General features: G+C 42.2%; 1 protein-coding gene across 8 annotated transcripts in view; it reads right to left on the bottom strand.

Moving 5' to 3' along the window:
• Positions 1 to 1799: 1799 nt before the first annotated feature.
• Positions 1800 to 24557, bottom strand: part of LOC121284611 (collagen alpha-3(VI) chain-like) — a 244605-nt gene continuing 221847 nt past the window's right edge. For all 8 annotated transcript variants that reach the window (XM_041200115.1, XM_041200113.1, XM_041200119.1 and 5 more), the window contains one exon: positions 1800 to 2473. The gene's annotated coding sequence lies outside the window, so the exon portion shown is untranslated. The remainder of the gene's footprint in view (positions 2474 to 24557) is intronic.

Here is a 24557-nt window from a genome sequence, read left to right as displayed (position 1 = left end):
AACCGCTCCCTGACCCATTTCCCTTTTCCCTGAGATGTTGTTTCTGAAAAATTTCAAGGAGGTAGCAAGATGTCAAGCAGCTGGCATGCTACACTCCTGTTCAAAATCACCAGCATGCTCATTTCCCAACCCACCTCCTCCTATCTGTCAACATCCAGCCCATTGGGTCTCCTAGTTTGGTGCCATGATATCCAACTCCCTTTTCCCTCATCCAAGTATGTGTTAAAGCACTTACGCCTCAGTGCAAATCACCACATATCATATCCTACCAAATAGAAAACATTTTCTTTCTCCTTACTTTCCCCCTACTTCCTAACCATTTACTCATCCACACTGCAAGTCTTACATCCAATTTTATGTGCTATTATTTAGTTTAACAATCATTTTGTGGGGAACCATTGCAAATGCCCCAGTTATGGTCTCTCTTACAAGTGGAAACATCTTCCCTACATCTTGATGAGGTAGATGTACAAGATAGCCATTAGTAAATGCAATAGGGAATTCAGGAGGAACTTCTTTATTCAGAGTGTTTAGAATATAGAATTGGTTTCCCCAAAGAGTAGTAGTTGTGATTAACATAGATACATTTAAGGGGATGTTAACTAAACATGTGGGAGGAAGGAATAGAAAAATATGTTGATGTGGTTAGGTGAAGGGTGGGAGGAAGTTCGTGTGGAACATAAACACTGACCAATTGGCCTCTTTTTGTGTTGTTAATACTACGTAATAGACAACATTCACAGATACTCCCCTGTCCAGCACAACAGTAACTCCTTAGAAAATAGAACTATATTAGTTAGATTTAGTTAGAGTATCGTCGCCATGTTCACTGACCTACATTGACTCTCGGTCTAGCAACGATTTGAACTTAAGATTCCGCCATGTTTTCAAATCCCTACGGGGCCTCACCCCTCTCTGTAACCTCTTCCAGCCCAACTACTCTCTGAGACATCTGCAGGGCCTCATTCCTCTCTGTAAATACCTTCAGCCCCACTATTGTCCACGACACCTGTGCTCTTTCAATTCTGCCCCCTTGTGCGCCACCCATTTTAATTGTTCCACCACTGGTGGCCATGTCTACAGCTGCAGGGCCCTGGGAATTCCTTCTCTAAGCCTCTCTGCCTCGCTTTCTCTCTCTCTTCAATTAAGATGCCTCTTAAAATCAACCTCTTCAACAAAGCTTTTGGTCAACATTCAAATTTTGTCTGGCAGCATTCCTGTGGAGCACCTTGAAATGTGTTGCTATATTAAAAGTGCTATATAAATGCATAAAATGCTGAAAGTATTCAGCAGGTTCGGCAGCATCTGTGGAGAGAAACAGTTAATGCCTGGGATTTTCCAGTCCACCCAAATTTTCTATCCTGCCTGTGACGATTCCCACCACGTGTGGAAAATCCTGACCAATGTTTCATGCCAATGACCCTTCGTCATAACTTTTGATGGAATGTTCATTTTTCTATTTATGCTACCTGACACTCTGAGAATTTCCACCATCATCTGTTTTTATTTCAGATTTCCAGCATCTGCAGCATTTTGCTTTTGTGTTACATAACTGAATGTTTTATGCATGTATGCATCTTCCTCCTGACAGTTTATGAACCTTGTTTTGTCTGATAAAAAAACCACCACTTTTAACATTGGCATGTTTCTGGAGGGCAACAGACCATTGGATATAATCACACATTAGACTCTCACACTCCCATATTCATATTCCCTCCCCCATTAAAAACCCAAAAGTACAAAAGCTGGTTAGTTAGAATATATAAATGAAATGATACCATTAATAAGTAATTGAGCTCTTTTGTTTTGAAATCAAATTTTATTTCTTACTTTAGAATTCCCTGATGGCATATAGAGGATTTAAACCCAGATAGGTTTGGAAGAGCTAGATTCCAATTTGATGGAGCCCAATGGCTAGAAAGAGATAATTCTGATCATTTATTGAGCAGGCAGGCAGCTGAGAAAATTGGATTTGAAAATATCAAACATACTAAGGAGTAGCTGATGCGCTTTGGCATACATACATAACTCAAAAGGAAAAGGAGTGTAACAGAAAATCATTCATGATCGAGGTAACTTAACATCCAATCATGCCATGGACTTTTTCAACCACAATCTCTAAAATGTTTTGCTGTGGAGAGTAATGCAATTAAGCTGGGTGAATAGTGCTGCCTAGTTCCTTACATTATGTCCATATTTTTCCAAGGTAATTCTATTGACTATAATTTTATAAAATAAGCCAGATATATAGATACAATTTTACACTGATAGTTGAAAGCACAAGGGAAAATTATTGGCAAAATAGTGGCTTCCAAAGATAGTTGGTTTTCATGTTGTTCTGATTGTGAAGTGAGTTTCACGACTGTTATTCTTCCTTATCGTTCTATAGTTTAATGTATGGAGAGGAGCTTGAATGGTGCAACATAAAAATCCACAGGCATGACAGTCTGTTATGTTATTCATTGAGGCTGATCTGTGGGAAAACAAAAGAATAAATACTTAAATCACCATTCCTGTCTTTATAACTAGTGCAGATTCAGAATAATATAGTACAAATTTTGATATGCACTAAGTAAAAAGCAACAATTCACATTTATCTTGGGCAATCTTTTTTAAACAATAGCAAACTCATGAATGCAGTATTATATTCAAAGTTATAATTTTGCAACAAATAACAAAGAAAAACTTTTCCCTTGGTACCTGCTTTGTGCATTTTATCTCAATGTCATCTGTCCATTTGATGCTTTATACCTTCTTGCAAATACAAAATTAGTAACTAGAAAACAGAGGGTAGTAGTGAACAGTTGTTTTACAGTGGTGTTCTTCAGGGGTCAGTGCTATAGAACTGTAGAAAGAGGCCATTCAGCCCATCATGTCTGCGCCAGCCAAAAAGGAGAAAAAAGAAACTAGCCACTCATTTTAACCCCAGTTTCCAGCTCCTGGTCCATAACCTTGCAGGTTACATCACTTCAGATGCAGATCCAGGTACCGTTTAAATGAGTTGAGTGTTTCAGTTTCAACCATCAACTTAGGTAGTGAATGCCAGATGCCTACCACCCTCTGGGTGAAAAAGTTTTCCTCATGTCCCCTCTAATCCTTCCACCAATCACCTTAAATCTATGCCCCCTGGTAATTGACCCCTCAGCTAGAGGAAACAAGTATTTCCTGTCTACCCTATCTAGGCCCCTCATAATTTCGTACACCTCAATTAGTTCACTCCTTAGCCTCCTCTGTTTTAAGGAAAACAACCCTAGCCTATCCAATCTCTTCTCATAGCTGCAATTTTCAAGCCCTGGCAAGATTTTTATAAATCTCCTCTGCACTCTCTCCAGAGCAATTATGTCCTTCCGATAATATGGTGATTAGAAGTGTACACAAAATCCCAGCTGTAGCCTAACCAGCATTTCATACAGTTCCACTAGGACCACTGCTTCTCGTGATATATGTGAATGACTTGGACTTGAGTGTATGAGACACAATTTCAAAACTTGGGGGTATTGTGTGCTGTGTGGATAGTGAGAGACTTCAAGGGGACATAGACAGGCTGGTGGAACGGACAGACATGTAACAATTGGAACTTAACACAGAAGTGTAAAGTGATATATTTCAGTAGGAGGAACGAGGAGAGGCATATAAGCTAACGTATACAATTCTAAAGTAGGTGCAGGAGCAGAGAGGCCTGACAGTATATGTACACAAATCATTGAAGGTGACAGAACAGGTTGAGAAAGTAATTTTAAATAAAAGGGATCCTAGGTCTTATAAATAGAGGTAAAGCATTCAAAAGCAAGGGAATTACGATAAGTCTCTCTAAAGCATTAGGTTGGCCAGAACTGGAGTGTTGTATCCAATGTTGGACACTTTAGGAGAATATGAAGGCCTTAGAGAGGGTACAGAAGAGATTGGGTGGAATAGTTCCACGGACTTCAATTACAAGGATATATTAGAGAATCTTGGGCAAAGAAGGTTGAGAGGATTTAATAGAGGTGTTGTTATGACACAGCAGTTTTACCATCTGAGTTATTTAAAAATCCCAGAGGGAAACTTTAAACAACTGTCATAACTTATATTTTTAAGTGGTATGTTTGAGAAGCAGTTCTAAATTCAGGAATCACACCACCAGTTCTCGAGAGGTTTTTATATCAAAATACATGTGACATTTATTAATTTACACAAGTTAAATATATACACATGGCTACAAATTACTACCTTCATAATTTCTAACAAATCCCAAACCAATCTCCACTAAGGCAACAGCAATCTATAGACTTTAAGCAGACACCAGACAAAGCATTTTCACCTTACAAATTCAAAATGAGGTTCCTTTCACTTTGGTTCCTTTGCAGACACAGTGCTAGTCTTATGGGCTTTGATGTTACATGCCTCATCTTTGCACACACAAAACTTCTATCGGTTATACCTAGCACATCTCATTAAATGTAAATTCTCATTGTATCACCAGCCCCTTTGAACTCCACCTCTTTGAACAAAAAAAACCCCTTTCATAGCACCAATTTTATTAATAAAATAAGCATTGCTTGGTCTCTGCTAGCTTAGTGCCAGATTTTACTCCCCTTCTTGAATGCTCTATTCAACAAAATGCAAATGCACGCTACCTCTCTTACATCTCAAAACTACTATACATCAAAGCACTCAGACTAGCTGGCTTTAATCCAACTAAGACCCATGCACAGACTAACCTCTACTTAAAAAAAATTACAATAACATTATATACATTAATAGCTTCATGACAGTGTTCAAAATTATGAAGGGTCTATACAGAGTAGATAGGGAGAGACTCTTCCCAAAGAAACTGTTCTAAAAGGATTGAGAACCAGAGGGCACTGATTTAAGGCAATTGGCAAAAGAACCAAAAGTGACTTGCGCAATAAGTGGTTAAGATTTAAAATGTACTGCCTGAATGGGTGGGAGAGGGAGATTCAGTCAAGGTTTTCAAAAGAGAATTAGATAAGCACATGGAGGGAAAAACATTTTGGGACTAAAGGCAAAGGTAAGAGAATGGGACTAGCTGAACTGTTCTTGCATGAGCGGGCCTGGGTTTGTGGAGCTGAATGGCCTCCTTCTGTGCTATCTCCAATGACTTTATCATACTGGAAGAGCCGTTAATTAGGAGTAAGGTTTTCTGCATTAATCAAAACTGTTAATAGATTTATTGGCATGGTGTCTTACTGTTATGTTCAGGGATTTTGCTGTCTTTTCAGACTGCTCCTGTATAAGAACTGTAGCTAAGAAGTTATAATTTAATTTCAAGGTTGGTCAAGTTCCATTATAACTCCAGAGGAGGAGCAAAGTCAGGCCAACTTCCGTACAAAATCCCACTCTACTTTGTTCTGGATCCAGGTGATGAGACAACTTTAGCATCACTGCAACAATCTTGTGATACAAATGAAGCTAAAACTAGCTATAAGATTGATGTATAGATCTTGTAAATAACATTGTTGTATAGCAACGTATATTTTTTGAGGCTAGCTTGCTAAATAGAGAAACATCAGTTTCAATTCCTCTGCTAAAATTCTGTATAAGAAATGATAAGAATTACAAATAAATATGAAAGTCAAAACTTTCACATGAATAGTATTCACAGTATCACAGTATCTTTATAGTACAGAAGGGGGCCATTCAGACCATCGAGTCTTGTCCAAAAGGTTACTAGGAATGATTACAAAAATTAGATAGTATTAATGGGCTGAATTTTTCCAGCTCTTTAGATACAGGTTGGGAGGCAAGAGGGCTGGCAATATGGCAGGGGTAGGCTTCAGGAGAGGCACGTGATGTCAACCTGCCACCATAACATATTGCCAGAGGCAGGAAACTTTGCAGTGGGCTGCCAATTCAGCCATTTAAGGGGCCAATTAAGGGCCACTTCCCATCCCAGTCGGCACTTTTCCTCTGTTGGAAAAGCCTGCTGCAGTGTGGTGGGTGCCAGGTGAACCCTGGCGGCCTCTCTGCTGGCTTCCAGTGGAGGAGACCTCTTTGATGGGTAGTCTGTGGCTCTCAAAGGGGCCTCAGTCAGCAATTGCCACCTCAGTCCCTAACATGACACAACCCGCCCCCCACCCCTCCCACCCAACACACCCTGGTCCCGATCATTCAGGCCATCCTGCCTGTCCCCAGCTTCCTCAAAAAAGCCCACATCTTCACGAGCACCTCAGCATTGATGATGTAGCCTAAGCACTGGCCTCTGCTGGCGGTGGCACTGTCGAGGCCACTAGACTGCTGGAGCTCTGGAGGGCAGGCTGCCATCCTCAATTGGATGGCGGCCTTGGAAGCAGCCTGTTAATTGGCCACTGCTGGCAAGATGCCGCTGCAGGATCTCACTACCTGCTGAAGCAGGGCTGGCTCCCACTTTCAGCCCCAGCAATTAGATTTGGCATTCCTTTGAAAAATTTTCCAAAGGTATTTGAGGCAGTTAAATGTGTTTCCGGAGGGAGAAAAGGTTGAGGTATATGGTATGAGGTGGTAGGTGGGGTTAACCTATGAAAAAGGCTTTTCCTGTTCCTAAAAGTTTCTAATGATATTCCAGTCTTTTTTCCTTGTCTTTTCTCCATGCATGTGCGTGTTAAACTCATGGGTTATTTTAGTTCCTGTTCTGGATTGGTTATTACTTCTGGCTTTGAACTTGGCAATGTAAAATCAAGACAGCATCTGCTTGCCGGACCTCCTTCAAGGAATAAGCCATTTTTCTGGCTTTAATTAAAGGAACAAGCCTGTTATACTCATTCAAGTGCAGTACAACCAGGGACAAGAGTTAAAAAGAAAAATTTTGAATGCAAAAGTACAAAACCCCAGCTGACAGCAAAAGACCTGGTTCTTATTACTGACCATAAGACCATAAGACATAGGAGCAGAAATTAGGCCATTTGGCCCATCGAGTCTGCTCCGCCATTCAATCATGGCTGATAAGTTTCTCAACCCCATTCTCCCGCCTTCTCCCCATAACCTTTGATCCCCTTACCAATCAAGAACCTATATATCTCGGTCTTAAATACACTCAATGACCTGGCCTCCACAGCCTTCTGTGGCAATGAATTCCATTGATTCACCACTCTCTGGCTAAAGAAGTTTCTCCTCATCTCTGTTCTAAAAGATCTTCCCTTTACTCTGAGGCTGTGCCCTCGGGTCCTAGTCTCTCCTACTAATGGAAACATCTTCCCCACAACCACTCTATCCAGGCCTTTCAGTATTCTGTAAGTTTCAATCAGATCCCCCCTCATCCTTCTAAATTCCATCGAGTATAGACCCAGAGTCCTCAAACGTTCCTCATATGTTAAGCCCTTCATTCCTGGGATCGTTCTCGTGAACCTCCTCTGGACCCTCGCCAGGGCCAGAACATCCTTCCTGAGATATGGGGCCCAAAACTGCTCACAATATTCTAAATATGGTCTGACAAGAGCCTTATAAAGCCTCAGCAGCACATCCCTGCTTTTATGTTCTAGTCCTCTCAAAATAAATGCCAACATTGCAATTACCTTCCTAACTACCGACTCAACCTGCAAGTTAACCTTAACAGAATCCTGAACTAGGACTCCCAAGTCCCTTTGCACTCCAGATTTCTGAATTCTCTCCCAATTTAGAAAATATTCTATGCCTCTATTCTTCCTACCAAAGTGCATGACCTCACACTTCCCCACATTGTATTCCATCTGCCACTACTTTGCCCATTTTCATTACCTATCCAAATCCTTCTGCAGCCTCCCCGCCTCCTCAATACTACCTGCCCCTCCACCTATCTTTGTATCATCTGCAAACTTAGCCAGGATGCCCTCAGTTCCTTGATCTAGATCATTAATGTATAAAGTGAAAAGTTGAGGTCCCAACACTGACCCCTGCAGAACTCCACTAGTCACCGGCCACCATCATGAGAAGGACCCCCTTATCCCCACTCTCTGCCTCCTGCCAGACAGCCAATCTTCTATCCATGCTAGTACCTGGCCTGTAACACCATGGGCTGTTATCTTTCTGAGCAGCCTCCTGTGCGGCACCTTGTCAAAGGCCTTCTGGAAGTCCAAGTAGATAACATCCATTGGCTCTCCTTTGTAGGATAGGTTAGCTATTCGTTACCTCCTCAAAGAATTCTAGCAGATTTGTCAGGCATGACCTCCCACTGATGAAACCATGCTGACTTTGCCCTATTTTACCATGCACTTCCAAGTATTCTGAAATCTCATCCTTAATAATGGACTCTAAAATCTTACCAACGACCGAGGTCAGGCTAATCGGCCTGTAATTTCCTGTCTTTTGCCTCACTCCCTTCTTAAACAGGCGGGTTACATTAGCGATTTTCCAGTCCTCAGGAACCCTCTCTGACTCGAGTGATTCCTGAAAGATCACCACTAATGCCTCCACTATCTCTTCAGCTGTCTCCTTCAGTACTCTGGGGTGTAATCCATCTGGCCCAGGTAATTTATCCACCTTCAGACCTTTCAGTTTTCCTAGCACCTTCTCCTTAGTAATGGCCATCATACTCACCTCTGCCCACCGACTCTCTTGAATTTTGGGGATGTTACTCATCTTCCACCATGAAGACTGATGCAAAGTACCTATTCAGTTCCTCCGCCATTTCTTTGCTCCCCACTACAACTTCTCCAGCGTCATTTTCCAGTGGCCCAATGTCCACTTTTGCATTCTCTTACCCTTTATATATCTAAAAAAACTCTTGCAATCTTCTTTTATATTACTGGCTAGTTACCCTCATATTTAATCTTCTCCTTCCTTATTTCTTTTTTAGTTGTCTTCTGTTGGTCTTTGTGGGCTTCCTAATCCCCTCGTTTCCCACTGCTCTTTGCCGCATTGTATGCTTTCTCTTTAGCTTTTATGCTGTCCCTGACTTCTCTTGTCAGCCATGGTTGCCTCGTCCTCCTTTTAGTATGCTTCTTTTTCCTAGGGATGAATTTTTGCTGAGTCTCCCAAATTACTCCAAGAAACTCTTGTCATTGCTGTTCCACTGTCTTTCCTGCTAGGCTCATCTCCCAGTCAATTTTGGCCAGCTCCTCTCTCATGACTCTGTAGTTGCCTTTATTCAATTGTAATACCATTACATCTGATTCCAGCTTTTTCCTCTCAAATTGCAGGGTAAATTCTATCATATTATGGTCACTTCCTCCTCAGAGTTCCTTCACCTTAAGCTCCCTTATCAAATCTGCCTCATTACACATCACTAAATCTAGAATTGCCTGTTCTCTATAGGGCTCCACCACAAGCTGCTCCAAAAAGCCATCTCGTAGACATTCCACAAATTCCTTTTCTTGGGATCCACTACCAACCTGATTTTCCCAGTCTACCTGCATATTGAAATCCCCATGATCACAGTAACCGTGCCTTTCTTACACGCCTTTTCCATCTCCTGGTGTATCTTGTGCCCCACATCCTGACTACTGTTCAGAGGCCTGTACGTAACTCCCATTATGGTTTTTTTACCTTTGTGATTCCTCAACTTTACCCACACAGATTCTACATCATCTGACCCTACGTCATTTCTTGATATCGATTTAATTTAATTTCTTACTAACAAAGCAACCCCACCCCCTCTGCCAACCTGCCTATCTTTTCGATAGGACGTATATCCTTGGATATTTAACTCCCAGTCCTGATCCTCTTTCAGCCATGTCTCTATGATGCCCACCACATCATACCTGCCAATTTCAATCTGTGCCACAAACTCATTTACCTTATTTCGTATACTGCGTGCATTCAGATACAACACCTTCAGTCCTGTATTTCCCGCCCCCTTTCTCATTGTCGTCCCTTTATCTGATGTGCTTGAAGTCCTTTCCAAACACTCTGTCCTATTTTGTGTTCTGGAGACTTTAATAGCCTCTCCTGGGCTCTCCTTTCTTTTCAGTTTTTTTATCATTTTCCATGAAGTTGTATCCACCCCCCCACACACTAACCTGCTGCTTTGTTTCCCATTAGTCATACTTCTTGGAGTTTTACCCATTACTGCTGGCAATGGCATCACTGTTTTTAACCAGTACACATCCCACCCTTCTGTTTCATGAGGAAGTGATGCAAGAACTTTTATGATCTGTTTCTAAAGATCTTTTTTATGTGTCAACCACATATGGGCAATAAGAATGATCAAGAAGACATATGGGATACTGGGCCTTTATTAGCTAAGGCATAGAATATTAGAAGTTATGCTGGAACTGTACAAAACATTAGTTTGGCCACAGCTGGAACATTGCATGCAGTTCTGGTATTTTCAATATAGGAAACCTTGGAGAAGATACAGAGGGGATTTACAACAATGTTGCCAGGAATGGAGAATTTATATGAGAAAAGATTGGATAGGCTGGGGTTGTTTCCTTTGGAACAAGGGAGGTTGAATGGAGATCTAATTGAAGTGTATAAACTTATGAGTGGCCAGAATAGAAAGGACAAGAAGGCCCTATTCCCCTTGGTTGAGTCATTAATGAGCAGGAGGCCTTAGATTTAGGGTGAGAGGTATGAAGTTTAGAGGGAATGTGAGGGAAATATTTTCACTCAGAGGGTGGTAGATGTCTGGAACTCACACTTGCAGAGGTGGTAGAGCCAGAGACCTGCATAACATTCAAAAACTACATGGATATGCACTTGAAGGGCCATAACCTACAAGTTTATGGACCAAGAGCAGGTAAGTGGGATTAGGCTACTTGTCAGCTGTGCAGACAGAATGGGCAGAATGGCCTCCTAAACTATAAATTTCTATGATTTTTTAAATGAATTTCTCATACATTTCTGCAAAAAGCAGATGCAACAATCAGTATCAGATCTGTGACTGCATGATTCCCTCTTGACTAATACAGGGCTCTTTCACAAGTAATTCAACACCTTGCAGGACAATGGAAATGCTTCTGACTGTAGATACCTCCATCTGTATCATTGGAAGTATCACTGTGCAAAGTCCCACATTTATCCTAGTTGCATTTTTGGAGGGTGTAGTTCTTAGCTTTGTGTGGTCTGATGGAAAAACTAATAGCTTTTGGAGAAATTGACATTGGATTCTGATGGAATGCTGACTCCCAAAACAGACAGATTATTTTTCTTTCAATATCAGGCAGCATGCATACTTGTGAAGGAGATTTTGGATGTGGACAAATTAACTGATGAGTCTGCTCAAATAGTTTCATATGCAGAATTTTGGATTACAAGCATTAAGTCCATTAGCTATAGCTCTTTGAATTGGGCAAGAGGCCATTAGTCATGTGCCATTAAGAATTGATGAGTTTCTTAGACAGCATATGGGTTCTTAATTTACAAAGGGTTAAACATTATAAGCAAATCATAATGTTTGAGCTGCATTTAGTATAAAATGAGTTATATTTCTCAAGCTGCACGAAAATCATTAGACATGAAGGGCCAGATTCCCATGTCCTGATGGAGGAGGGAATAGGATTGAGAAAGCTGAAACCTTGATGTTTTCCGCTGCAAAAATGGATTTCCTCTCACTTTATAACCCCAGATTTTTTCTGTGTGACCATTTTGTGGGTCGAGATGGCTTTGGTTCATGCCTCTGCGTGTATCTCTTCTGAGGTCAAGGTTGCTATTGTGAGTCATATAACAAATTTAAACCCCCCACCACCCACTCCACCCCACTGGTGTGAATTTTGTAAGCTATAAACAAAAGCCTACCTCATTGGAGGGCTGAATTTTTCACCGAGTGGGCAGGTGCACACCCGACCCGCTCGAGCATAAAATACCTCATGCGCACTCGCGCGGTATTTCGGTTGGCAGGCATGTGTGGGGGTCGGCAGCACACCTGCTGACAGTTAACTGGCCTGTTAAGGCCACTAAAGTATTAATTGAATGCAATGTTTTGCTGCCTGTTTAGCCTCATAGTTGGCGGACAGGCAAAAAGGCCAAGTGGCCTTTGGATTTTTTATGAAACCTCATCCACGGGCTGGATGAGGTTTCCAACAAGAATTAAAAATGAAATTAACATTTTGAAATATCATTTATAACATGTCACTACTCACAGCCACATGAGGGAACATGTTTTTAACACTTGTAAATTCTTTATTTTTGATTTTAAAAACCTTCAGTTTCCTGAGGCAGCTCTGTGGCTCAGGGAACTTTCATTGCACGCACCCGCACACATGCGCAAACTTCCACAGTCGCCCTTCTCCCTCCCCCGGCAGCGCTCAGCACTGCAGTGTGCATTTCACGCTGGCTAGCCATTATGTCAGGGCCTGATCACGAGTGGTGGTCGGCTTCGCAACCGCTCCTGGGCTCACCCAACAAGGTAAACTTCCTGTCCGGAGAATTCATGACCACTGGGGGAAGCTTGCCAAGGAGTCAGGAATGTTCTGACAGGTAAGTGTTAAATGTTTTCACAACTTCAAGTGTCACTGTTAGATGTTGTGTAGTAATGTAAATGTGTTTTAACTGTACTGATAAAGCAATTAGACCATTACATTGATCAGCATTGTTTAGGTGTTGGGATGAGTTAGAGTACTTTTCTCATTGGAAAAAACGATATAATGCATTTAAAACTTGAGTATTGCTGAAAAAAGAGTCATGTCTAAGCTTTTTGTTTTGCACCTATCTGGACACTCACAAAAATATCAATATAAGGGGGAAAACAATAATTTATACTGTACGTTAAAAGAGTGCTGCTTGGTTGGCAAGTGGCATTGTCACATGGTGACTGACAGTTAACTGCCAAGCATTGTTTGAAATTGTTTGAATGTAACAAACCTCCAGGGCCATGTACTTTCAGAAAGTGAGGAGCTTGTTCTTGTGCATGGTTTCAATTTTGGTGTGCCATCATCCCAAATAAAACGGGAAGAGGTACTTGCTGAGTTTGTACTCCCCGACTCCCAACTTTCCTGCCACAAACCAGCATCCACAGAAGATGCTGAATCCTTGAAAGTGTGCCTAGCTGATCTAGTGCACAGATATTGCTGTCAGACTATCACATGCAACGTAAATGTCTCACAGCATTGCAAGGCCTTAAGAACAACCCAGACATATACATCAGTAAACCTGACAAAGGGATGGGAATAGTTATCCTTAACAAGCATGACTATATCGACAAAAAGCATGCCATTCTTAATGACAGGTCCAAATTGGACCTGCAGTTCAACTTGACTGGACAGCCTTGTTCTAAAGTAAGCTAAACAAAATGCTTGCTGGACTTGTGTAAGAGTGAAAACGTACTGCTTGACATACTGCATGAACCTGCCAGGGTTCACCCTCACGAATCGCTACAGCTGCGTACATATGGGCTGCCCAAGACGCACTAAAGTGATGTCCCTCTACACTGCATCTTAGCTATGTTCAATTTTGCACAACATGAATGGCCAAACGACTGGGCGATTTGTTACAAACAAGTTTTGACCAAGATTTCCACATAAACAGTGAAAGACTCCTTCACATTTGCAAAGGCCATACGGGGGTTGTATATCAATGGCAATGCTGTGTCCTTGTACTCGTTTGACATTGTTAGTCTATTCATCAATATTCCACTTAAGGAAGCCATAGATATTTGCACTGCAGCACTATGTCACGGCATAGACCCGCCACCATTGCATGAATTGGTAATCACTGAATTTATGAATACGGCAAATTGTGCAGTTAAGTTTTAATGACACTATGTATGCCCAAATAGATGGTGTTGCCAGGGGAGCCCCTCTAGGCCCAACTTTCGCAAACATCTTTATAAAATCAAAATACTGCGGATGCTGGAAATCCTCATGTTTCAAGTCCATATGACTCTTCTTCATTCAGGCCTGCTGAGTTTTTCCAGCAATTTTTGTTTTTGTCTCGCAAACATCTTTGTTGGGTTCCATGAGAAACATGTCTTCGATGGAATGACACCTAGCCTGCTACCCCTTGCATATTTCCGATATGTGGATGATACGTTTGCTATATTTAAATCCGCAGCTGCATGTAACAATTTCCTTACATGTCTTAATGGATTCCATCCTGCACTCAGAATCGCCTATGAAATGGAGCAGTTAAATGAATTTCCTTGACATACTAGTTAAGAAATCTGCTAGGGGATTCTCTACCGTGGTCTATTGCAGGCCTACCTTCACTGGTCAATGTACGCGTTGAGATTCTAACAATTCCACACACTATGGGTAGAATCTTATCTATGTCAGGTGGGCTGGCCGGGAGCGGGTGGGGGCAGACACAGAGCCGATCGCCACCCGCGATCAGCTGCACGCTGCCATTTTACGTGGGCGGACCAATTAAGGCCTGCCCAATGTAACACACAGCCGGTAGTGCTCAGTGCTGCCTATGCGAGCAGGGGGAGGAGGGAGTGTCTAGGCCTGCGCTCTTTCGCGCATGCTCGCGAAAAAGTACAGCAATCTCCCTGAGGCACAGAGCTGCCTCAAGGAGATTAAGTAGAAAATAAAAGTTTTTAAATAATAAAGTAAAACCTATTTAAACATGTCCCCTCATGTGACAGTGTCACATGAGCTGGGACACGTTTGCGAAGTTAAGAAAATTTATTTATTTATTTTATACAAGCTTCAGGAAACCTCATCCTGCCCGTGGATGAATTTCCTGAAAAATGCGAAGGCTGCTTGGGCTCTTCGCCTGCTCACCAACCTTAAGGTTGGGTGGGCAGCATTGCTAACAACTTTAATTGCTTTCTTAATGGTCTTAATGGGCCGTTGACAGTTTGGCAGGCATGCAGCCGCCCCTGGCTCATGCCCGCTGAACAAAATATTGAAATGACGCATACCTGATGTCATCGTGCATCATTTTACACATCGGCGTGTTGGGCTCGCTGACGGCAATATTCTGCCCTATAAGATTGGGGTCTTATCGGCAAACTTGTAAATACAGCCAGAGCCACTTGCCCACCATGTAAGCTCGATGCTGAAATAGGGCACATCAAAGGCATCCTGCAGGATAATGGCTACTCTGATTAGATTATTTCATACGGTATATCACACAAACCCATGAATGGGCTGAAGGCCGTCACTTTCAGCCCTGGAAAGTGCCCTGTCTATCTCAGATTACCCTGGAAGAGCAAGGTATCTCAAACATTTGAGCAACAGGTGAAGCTAGCTGTTTCACGCTGCTACTATGCAGTAGCAACGAGTGGTATTCACCACTAACAGGATGCTGCCATCAAGTCAAGAAGACGTCCTGCCAATCACGGAAATGAGTAATGTGATATATGAATTTCAGTGCTGCTGTGATGCCAGGTATGTAGGCCGTATGTCCCAAAGAGTGGCAGATCGTATCAAACAGCATGTCCCAGCCACTGTTCATAATGGGCAGGGTCCAGACCATACCCAACCAGCCTGTGCTTGCAAAACTCAAAATACATGTTCAACGTTAGATGTGATTCCCTGACTGGACAACATTTGCTGAATAATCGCCGGTGCGCTAGGAATTATGCTGACAACCAATTTAAAATTGTCAATCGGGCTCACTGTGTGGTGTATTTGTGTGTACTGGAAGCTACATATATTAATACATAGGGCCCTGTATTATGCAGACAGAAAGAATATGTACATACATTGTACCTGTATCAGCTAAACAAAATAAGTAACAACTATTTGCTGACTCATTCTTCAGGGCAATACCTGACCAATCAGGGTCAAGCTGATTGGTTTAATTTTCAAACAATGCTTGGCAATTAACTGTCAGCCACCATAAGTGGTGCATTCTCCGTGTTGCCAATCAACACTCTCTTCACATACAACATAAATTGTTCTTTTCCCCCTTATATTGGTATTCTTACAAGTGTCCTGATGAGTGCAAGACGAAAAGCTTAGAATGTCTCTTTTCTCAGCAATAGCGCCAAACGACTATTTGCATTTAAAACTGTGTAATAATGTGCTGGGAGAATTTCTTTCATGTTTTGGATAGTGATTTAAATGTGAAGAGATCTTCAACTTTGAAAAGAATTGCCCTGCTGTTGAAAGTTCAAAGAAATCTAAGCAACTGAAATTAGAGTGACTGCACTTGATATCAAGGCAGGATTTGACCGAGCGTAGCATCAAGGCACCCTAGCAAAAGTAGAGTCAATGGGAATCAGGAGGAAAAGTCTCCACTGGTTGGAGTCATACCTAGCACAAAGGAAGATGGTTGTGGTTTTTGGAGGTCAGTCATCTCAGTTCCAGGACATCACTGCAGGAATTCCTCAGGGTAGTGTCCTAGGCCCAACCATGTTCAGCTGCTTCATCAATGACCTACCTTCCATCATAATGTCAGAAGTGGGGATGTTCTCTGATGGTTGCATAATATTCAGCACCATTCATGACTCAGATACTGAAGCAGTCCATGTCCAAATGCAGCAAGACCTGGACACTATCCAATCTTGGGCTGACAGGTGGCAAGTAATATTCGTGCCACACAACATTCCCCAACAAGGGAGAATCTAACCATCACTCCTTGACATGGTTGAGGCGAGGACACTACCCTGAGGAACTCCTGCAGTGATGTCCTGGAACTGAGATGATTGACCTGTCATGAGGCTATTAATGTTTATTATTGGAAATTATTTTTCTTTTAAAATAGAGGTCTATTCTGTGAGTGTGTCTTAATTGGATTAAAGCCAGCTAGTCTGGGTATTTTGAGGTATCCTAGCTTTGAAATGGAAGAGAGGTAGAGTGCATTTACATTTTGTTGAATAGAGCATTCAAGAAGGGATGTGAAATCTAGCACCTAGCAGAGACCAAGCAATGTTTATATTACAAATAAAATTGGTACTATGAAAGGGGTTTTATTGTTAGAAGAGGCAGAATTCAAGGGAGCTGGTGATACAATAAGAATGTACATTCAATGAGATGTGCTAGGTATAACCAATAGCAGATTTGTGTGTGCAGGGCAGAGGCAATGTAAGATCAAAGCCTGTAAGTGTACCACTGTGTTTGCAAAAGAACCAAAGTGAAAGGAACCTCATTTTAAATTTGTAAGGTGAAAATGATTTGCCTGGTGTCTGCTTAAAGTCTATGGGTTGTTGTTGCCTTAGTGGATATTAGTTTGGGAATTTGTTAAAAGTTATGATAGTAGTAATTTGTAGCCATGTGTATATATTTAACTTGTGTAAATTAATAAATGTCTCATGTATTTTGATATAAAAACCCCTCGAGAACTGGTGGTTTGATTCCTGAATTTAGAGCTGCATCTCAAACATACCACTTAAAAATATAGGTTATGGCAGTTACTTAAAGTTTCCCTCTGGGATTTTTAAATAACTCAGCTTTACCAACTGCTGTGTCATAACAAAACATAACCATCTTCCTTTGTGCTAGGTATGACTCTAACCAACGGAGAGTTTTCCCGCTGATTCCCATTGACTCCAGTTTTGCTAGGGGGCCTTGATGCCACGCTCAGTCAAATGCTGCCTTGATTTCAAGGACAGTCACTCTTAGCTCACCCCTGGAGTTCACCTCTTTTGTCCATATTTGAACCAAGACTATAATAACGTCAGGTGTTGAGTGGCCCTGGTGGAACAGAAGCTGAGCATCAGTGAGCAGGTTTTGCTAAGTAAGTGCCGCTTGATAGCACTGTTAATGGCCACTTCCATCACCTTGCTGATAATGGAGGGTATGAAAGGGGTTTTATTTTTAGAAGAGGCAGAATTCAAAGGAGTTAGTGATACAATAAGAATTTACATTCAATGAGATGTGCTAGGTAAGTAATTGGCCAGGTTGGATTTGTCCTGCTTTTTGTGTACAGGACTGACCTTGGCAAATTTCCACATTACTGGGTAGATGCCAGTGTTGTGACTGTCCTGGAACAGCTTGGCAAAGGATGCGGCATGTTCTGGAGCACAAGTCTTTAGTACTATTGCTGGAATCTTGTCAGGGCCCATAGCCTTTGCAGTATCCTGTGCCTTCAGCCATTTCTTGATATCACACGGAGTTAACTGAATTGGCTGAAGACTGGCATCTGTGATGCTGGAGATGTGATGATCTGGACCCCCGGTGGAGGCCAAGATGGATCATCCCCTCGGCACATCTGGCAGAAGATTGTTTCAAATGCTTCAGCGTTATCTTTTGCACTGATGTGTTGGGCTCTCCCATCACTGAGGATGGGGATACTTGTGGAGTCTCCTCCTCCTTTGAGTTGTTTAATTATCCACCACCATTCATAACAGGATGTGGCAGCACTGCAGGGCTTAGATCTGATCCATTGGCTGGGAATCGCTTAGCTCTGTCTATCACTTGCTGATTATGCTGTTTGGCACGCAAGTAGTCCTGTGTTATAGCTTCACCAGGTAGACACCTCATTTTTAGATATGCATGGTGCTGCTCCTGGCATGCCCTCCTGCACTCTACATTGAGCCAGGGTTGTCTTGCTGATAATGGTAGAGTAAGGGATATGCCAGGTCATGAAGTTGAGTACAATTCTGCTCTGCTGATGGCCCACATCGTCTCATGGTTGTCCAGTCTTGAGCTGCTAGATCTATTCAAAATCTATCCCATTTACCACGGTGATAGTGCCACACAACACAATGGATGGTATCCTCAATGTGAAGACGGGACTTCGTCTCCATAAGGACTGTGTGGTGGTCACTCGTCCTGATACTGTCATGGACAGATGCATCTACAACAGGCAGGTTGACAAGGATGAGGTCAAGTAGGTTTTTCCTTCTTGTTGGTTCCCTCACCACCTGTCACAGACCCAGTCTTGCACCTATGTCCTTTAGGACTCTGTCAGCTTGGTCAGTGGTGATACTACTGAACCACTCTTGGTGATGAACATTGATGTTCCCCACCCAGAGTTCATTCTGTGCTCCTGCCACTCTCAGTGCTTCCCCCAAGTGGTTTTCAACATAAAGGAGTACTGATTCATCAGCTGAGGGGGCTGTGGTGTGAGGTCACTAGTGGGAGGATTCCTTGCCCACGTTTGATCTGATGCCATGAAACTTCATGGGGTATGGATTCGATGTTGAGTACTCCCTCCCGACTATATACCACTGTGCCGCTACCTCTGCTGGGTCTGTCCTGCTGGAGGGACAGGACATATCCAGGGATGTAATGGTGGTTTCTGCGACATAGTCATATTCACAGAAACATACCTTACAGACAAGGTCAAGGTCCGAGACTATGTTTTTAAACTTAAATAAGGGCAAGTATGAGGGCATGAAAGCTGAGCTGGCTAAAGTGAATTGGCAAATTAGGTTAAGGGATAGGTCAAGAGAGATGCAATGGCTAATATTTAAGGGGGTATTTCAGAATGCATAGAATAGATACATTCCAACAAGTAAGAAAAAGTCCAAGGGACAGACACACCATCCATGGTTAACTAGAAAGGTTAAAGATAGTATCAAACATAAAGAAAAAGCATATAATTGTGCAAAGACAGGTGGCAGGTCAGAAGATTGGACAGAATGTAAAGAACAGCAAAGAATGATCAAAAGACTAATAAGGATGGAAAAATGAGGAGTATGAGAGAAAGCCAGCCAGAAGAATAAAAACACATAGTAAGAATTTTTATGAATTTTTTTTTAAAATGAGTTAACAAAGTGAGCGTTGCTCTCATAGAAAGTGAGTCTGGAGAATTGATAATGGAAAACAAGGAGATGGCAGATGAATTGAACAGGTATTTTGCATCAATTTTCACTCTAGAGGATAAAATTAACATCCTAGAAGCAGCTGTAAACCAGGAAATGGAAGCTGGGGAGGAAGTCAGGAAAATTACAGTCACCAGAGAAGTTGTACTGAGTAAATAGTTGGAGCTGTGGGCTGACAAGAGCCTGGATCCTGATGAATTTCATCCTAGGGTCTTAAAAGAAGTGTCTAGTGAGATAGTTGATGTATTGGTTTTAATTTTCCAAAACTCCTTAGAATCGGGGAAGGTCCCATTAGATTGCAAGATAGCAAATGTAACTCCATGGGCTGGATTTTACAGTCGGCGAGCGGGAATGGGGCCTGCTTGCCGACAGGTAAAATGACGCACGGTGATGTCAGGCGGAACTCCTGATGTCACCACGCCCCATTTAAATTTTCAGGAAGGTGGGGACTCAGCAAAATCGGCTGTGCGCCCGCCAATTGAGGCCATTGACAGAGCAATTAAAGTAATTAGTGAACCTGCCCATCCAACCTTATGGTTGGCAGGCAGGCCAGGAGCCCCAGCGCAAACTAGAAAAAGCATGAAAACTCATCCACGGGCGGGATGAGGTTTCATGTAGGGTTTTAAAAAATTTATTAAAGTTTTTTTGGGAATTATGAACATGCCCCAACTCATGTGACATTGTCACATGAGGGGACATGTTAGGGAAATGTTATTTTTCTATTTTGAGCTTTTTCACATTTAAAGCCGATCTCCCTGAGGCTGCACTTAGCCTCAGGGAGATGAGTGCACTCTTTTGTGTGCATACGCAGAAGAGCGCACTCTCGATTTTAGGAATCCCCCCCCCCACCCCCCCGCCCACACAGGGAGCGCATAGCACTTCCCTACGGACGTCACGCTAGGCAGGCTTTAATTGGCCCGCCCACTTAAAATGGCGGCGCGCCTCCGATCGTGGGCGCTGATCAGAAGCAGACCCATACGCGCCCTCCCATCAACCACCCCCCCACAATGGGGGGGAAAATTCAGCCCCATTATTCAAAAAATGAGGGAGACTAAGAGTGGGAAACAATGAGCCAGTCAGCCTAACATCTGTCGTAGGGAATTCATTGGATTATTTAATTCTATCTGCTGTGGTGCTATTTGAACCCAGGCCCCCAGAGCATTATCCTGGGTTTCTGGATTACTGATCCAATGACAATACCACTACTCTACCTCCTCCCTCATTCTTGAGAGGATTTGCATTTTTCTGAATGAATGGCTTTTATGAATGAGAGTTCTTTTTGGTATGAAGTATCTTTGAATAATCGCGCTGTTGGATTGCTAGAAGTTTATATTTTTTAGCATCCATTTCAAGATATTCTGAGATCTGCCCATAGTGGATGCTGGGTGAATGGCTCTGGAGAATACATGAGGAGCATGGAGGGGCATAAGGGATATGAAGGGGCGTGGAGGAGGCGTGTGGAATATGAGGGGACACTGAGGGTTGGGGGGTTGAGGAGAATGTTTACGGAGCATAAGAATGTTTGGAGGTGGGCTGTTGTCCTTGAGCCAGCCTCCACAACCGCACTCTTTCTGCATTGCAATGCAGCTCGCAAAACCCTTTTGTCTCTGAGAGACAAAAATATGGCAGGAATAGTGTTCGAGGAGGGCTCGGGTTTCAGGAACTGTAAAAGGGCCTGACTCGCACTTCCCTGGTGACAGAAAAATCCAGGCCAAAGAGTACTAGGGATCCAAAATTAAAGGAAAAAGTTAGGAGACTTCATCTGCCCTAAATGAGCAGAATGCTGCTTGCCTCATGATTCAATAAGTAAGTTTGTACCCAAATGAATTACTAAGCCATGCATTGCAGGAATGTTGCAGGTTAGATCATTAGTATTAGAAATATTATAAACTATGATAAGGTAATTAAACACTGATGAACAGAGAAGATTGTTTTATATTCAATGAATGCTCCCTTTATCAGTCTGAGGTTTTGGTGCTGCTGAAGTACATTATTTTCTCCACTGATGTTTTCGTAAATGGATTTTTTTATATGACTCAGTTTTGCCTTTGACAATTCTAGAAAGAGCCATGATAAACAAGCAGCGATCCAAGAGCGTTTATCATTTCCTCTGTAGATTTGACATTTTTTAAAACAAAGACTTGGTAACTCCTACCAGAACAACAAATCACATCATGTAATTCATTTGGAAATCTGTTGTCCTGCAGTCAACTGTCATGAAAAGTAGTCTTGGAACAGAATATTTAATGCCGGACTTTGAATATATTCCATTTCGTTTTCGAATCCGAGTTTGTTTCTGAAGGCATTGCTCATGTCAACACTGATTACTATCACAGCAAATTAACATTACTTTCAGGTTTCTTCCACATGACTGTTAGTTAATGGACGATGAAAAACCTGTCGGTCACTAACACTGTGGGCCCCATACCTAAATATCTGTTATAGTAGTGAATGCAATTTACTGAGTTCATTAGAGATTAAATACTCTTCTCTCCATTGATAGGGTATCTATTTGGAGGATTTGTGCTGTTCTTTGTCTTTTGTTATTGTAGTCTCAAATTAGTACTCTGTTAGTGTGATTGGTAGACCCAAGTTATTCTGGTTTTCATATTAATGGCAGCCAAGAGGCAAAGAAGTTGTGTGTGTATATGTGTGTGTGGACATGCGTGTGATCCAACTGGCTGGTTCCAAATTTCAGGCACTATTCTAGTTTTCATCACCCTCAATTTCAATTAAATATCAACCTCTTGAAAACAAACTTGGCTTTGCATCAGATTACAGTTATAATGCCAAAGTTTTACAGCTTGAAGCTCAAGGCCGTGTATCGTCAGATCAACAATCTGACTCTACTTTGCATCAGCATGCACGAGAACCTAATATCAATATCAAATAAATTGTTTATCTAACCTGTAAAGTAGTTGAGTTACATTTGGCAAAGATGTTCAGCATTGTACTTGTCTTCCAGATATGTCCTTATTGATGTTTGATATCTCATGAACTAATTACAAATGCTTTCTCATCTCACATTATGGACTCCTAAACTCTCTTCAAAGAGTACAAAATGCATACTCAACACAGCATTTAAAACTCTCATTATATTTTGAGATATATGATGGTTTAGTGATGTTATGAATGTGCCTGAGGGAGGCTGCATCATAAAATGTGAAATGAATGCTTTCAAGAACACTTTCAAAACACATTACAGATTTCACCTTTGAATGCAGGTGGTGATAACCCCGATTTAATCTCAAAACATAAGTATACATTCACCCAACTGGTATGTATGTTTTTGTTTTAAAAAGCTGGCTTTGTTGTGGTAGCCGTACGAATTTAACAGTAGTCACTAGTAGGTGCCTATTTTTTATTTTTTTAAAGCAAAATCCCTTTCGCCACCCATGGCTCAGTTGGTAGTGTACTCACATCTGAATCACAAGGTTCTTAGGAAAGTGCCAGCTTTCAGATGAGATGTTAACCAAGGCCCCAGCTGCCTGTTCGGTGAATTTAAAAGATTTCATAGCATTAAAACAAAGAAGAATAGGGCAACTTTCCCCAGTGACCTGGCTAATATTTATCCCTCAATCAGTGTCGCACCAAAAAACGGATGATCTGATTATCAGCATTGCTGGTTTCTGGGCGTTTGGTGAGCAATATAGATGCAGTGTTTCCTACATTACAACAGTGAGTACACTTCAAAAAGTACCTAATTGGCTGTAAAGTGCTTTGAGATGCCTGGTGGTTGTGAAAAGTGCTTTATTTCTTGTAACCTCAATGATGTCTCTGATAGGGTATGGGACATTCTGAAGGGGGAGGGAGAACAGCCAGAGGTCGTGGTATACATTGGTACTAACGACATAGGCAGGAAGAGTGATAAGGTCCTGCAGTAGGAGTTCAGGGAGTTAGGCAGAAAGTTAAAAAACAGGACCTCTAGGGTTGTAGTCTCAGGATTATTCCCTGTGCCACGTGCCAGTGAGGCTAGAAATAGGAAGATAGTGCAGCTAAACACATGGCTGAACAGATGGTGTAGGAGGGAGGATTTCAGGTATCTGGATCATTGGGATCTCTTCCGGGGCAGGTGGGACCTGTACAAGAAAGACGGGTTGAATCTAAACTGGAGGGGCCCTGGCTGCGAGGTTTGCTAGTGCCACTCAGGAGGGTTTAAACTAGTATGGCAGGGGGGTGGGAACCAGAATAATAGGTCAGCAGGTGAAATAAATGACTGGGAACTAGTGAATATGACCAGTAGGACTAAGAGGCAGGGAGAAATTACTGAACACAGTGGGACTGGGAGTCTGAAATATATTTGTTTCAAGGCAAGAAATATAACAGGCAAGGCAGATGCGCTTGGAGCTTGGATTATTACTTGGGACTATGATGTTATTGCTATTACAGAGACTTGGTTGAAGGATGGACAGGATTGGCAGATAAACGTTCCAGGATTTACATGTTTCAGGCAGGAGAGAGAGGGTTGTAGAAGAGGTGGGGGAGTTGCACTGCTGGTTAAGGAGAATATCACAGCTGTACGACAGGAGGACACCTTGGAGGGCTCATGCAGCAAGGCAATATGGGTAGAGTTCCAGAACAGGAAGGGTGCAGTCACAATGTTGGGGGTTTACTATAGGCCCCCCAAGTACCAGCAGGAGATTGAGGAAAGATGTAAAAGTAATAGGGTTGTTGTGGTGGATGATTTTAACTTTCCCTATTTTGACTGGGAATCACTTAGTGCTAGGGGTTTGGATGGTGCAGAATTTGTAAGGTGCATCCAGGAGGGCTTCCTGAGACAATATGTAGATAGTCCAACTAGGGAAGGGGCAATACTGGACCCGGTATTAGGGAATGAACCCAGCCAGGTGGTCGAAGTTTCAGTAGAGGAGCATTTCAGGAAGAGTGACCATAATTCAGTATGTTTCAAGGTACTGGTGGATAAGGATAACAGGAGTCCTCGAGTTAAGGTGCTTAATTTGGGGAAGGCTAATTATAACAATATTATGCAGGAATTGAGGGATCTAGACTGGAGGCGGATGTTTGAGGGCAAATCAACAATTGACATGTGGGGGGCTTTCAAATGTCA

Source organism: Carcharodon carcharias, chromosome 12 (assembly GCF_017639515.1).
Source record: "Carcharodon carcharias isolate sCarCar2 chromosome 12, sCarCar2.pri, whole genome shotgun sequence".
Lineage (NCBI taxonomy): Eukaryota > Metazoa > Chordata > Chondrichthyes > Lamniformes > Lamnidae > Carcharodon > Carcharodon carcharias.
Note: the sequence above shows the minus strand (reverse complement) of the source record. Positions and strands in the feature narration are given on the sequence as shown.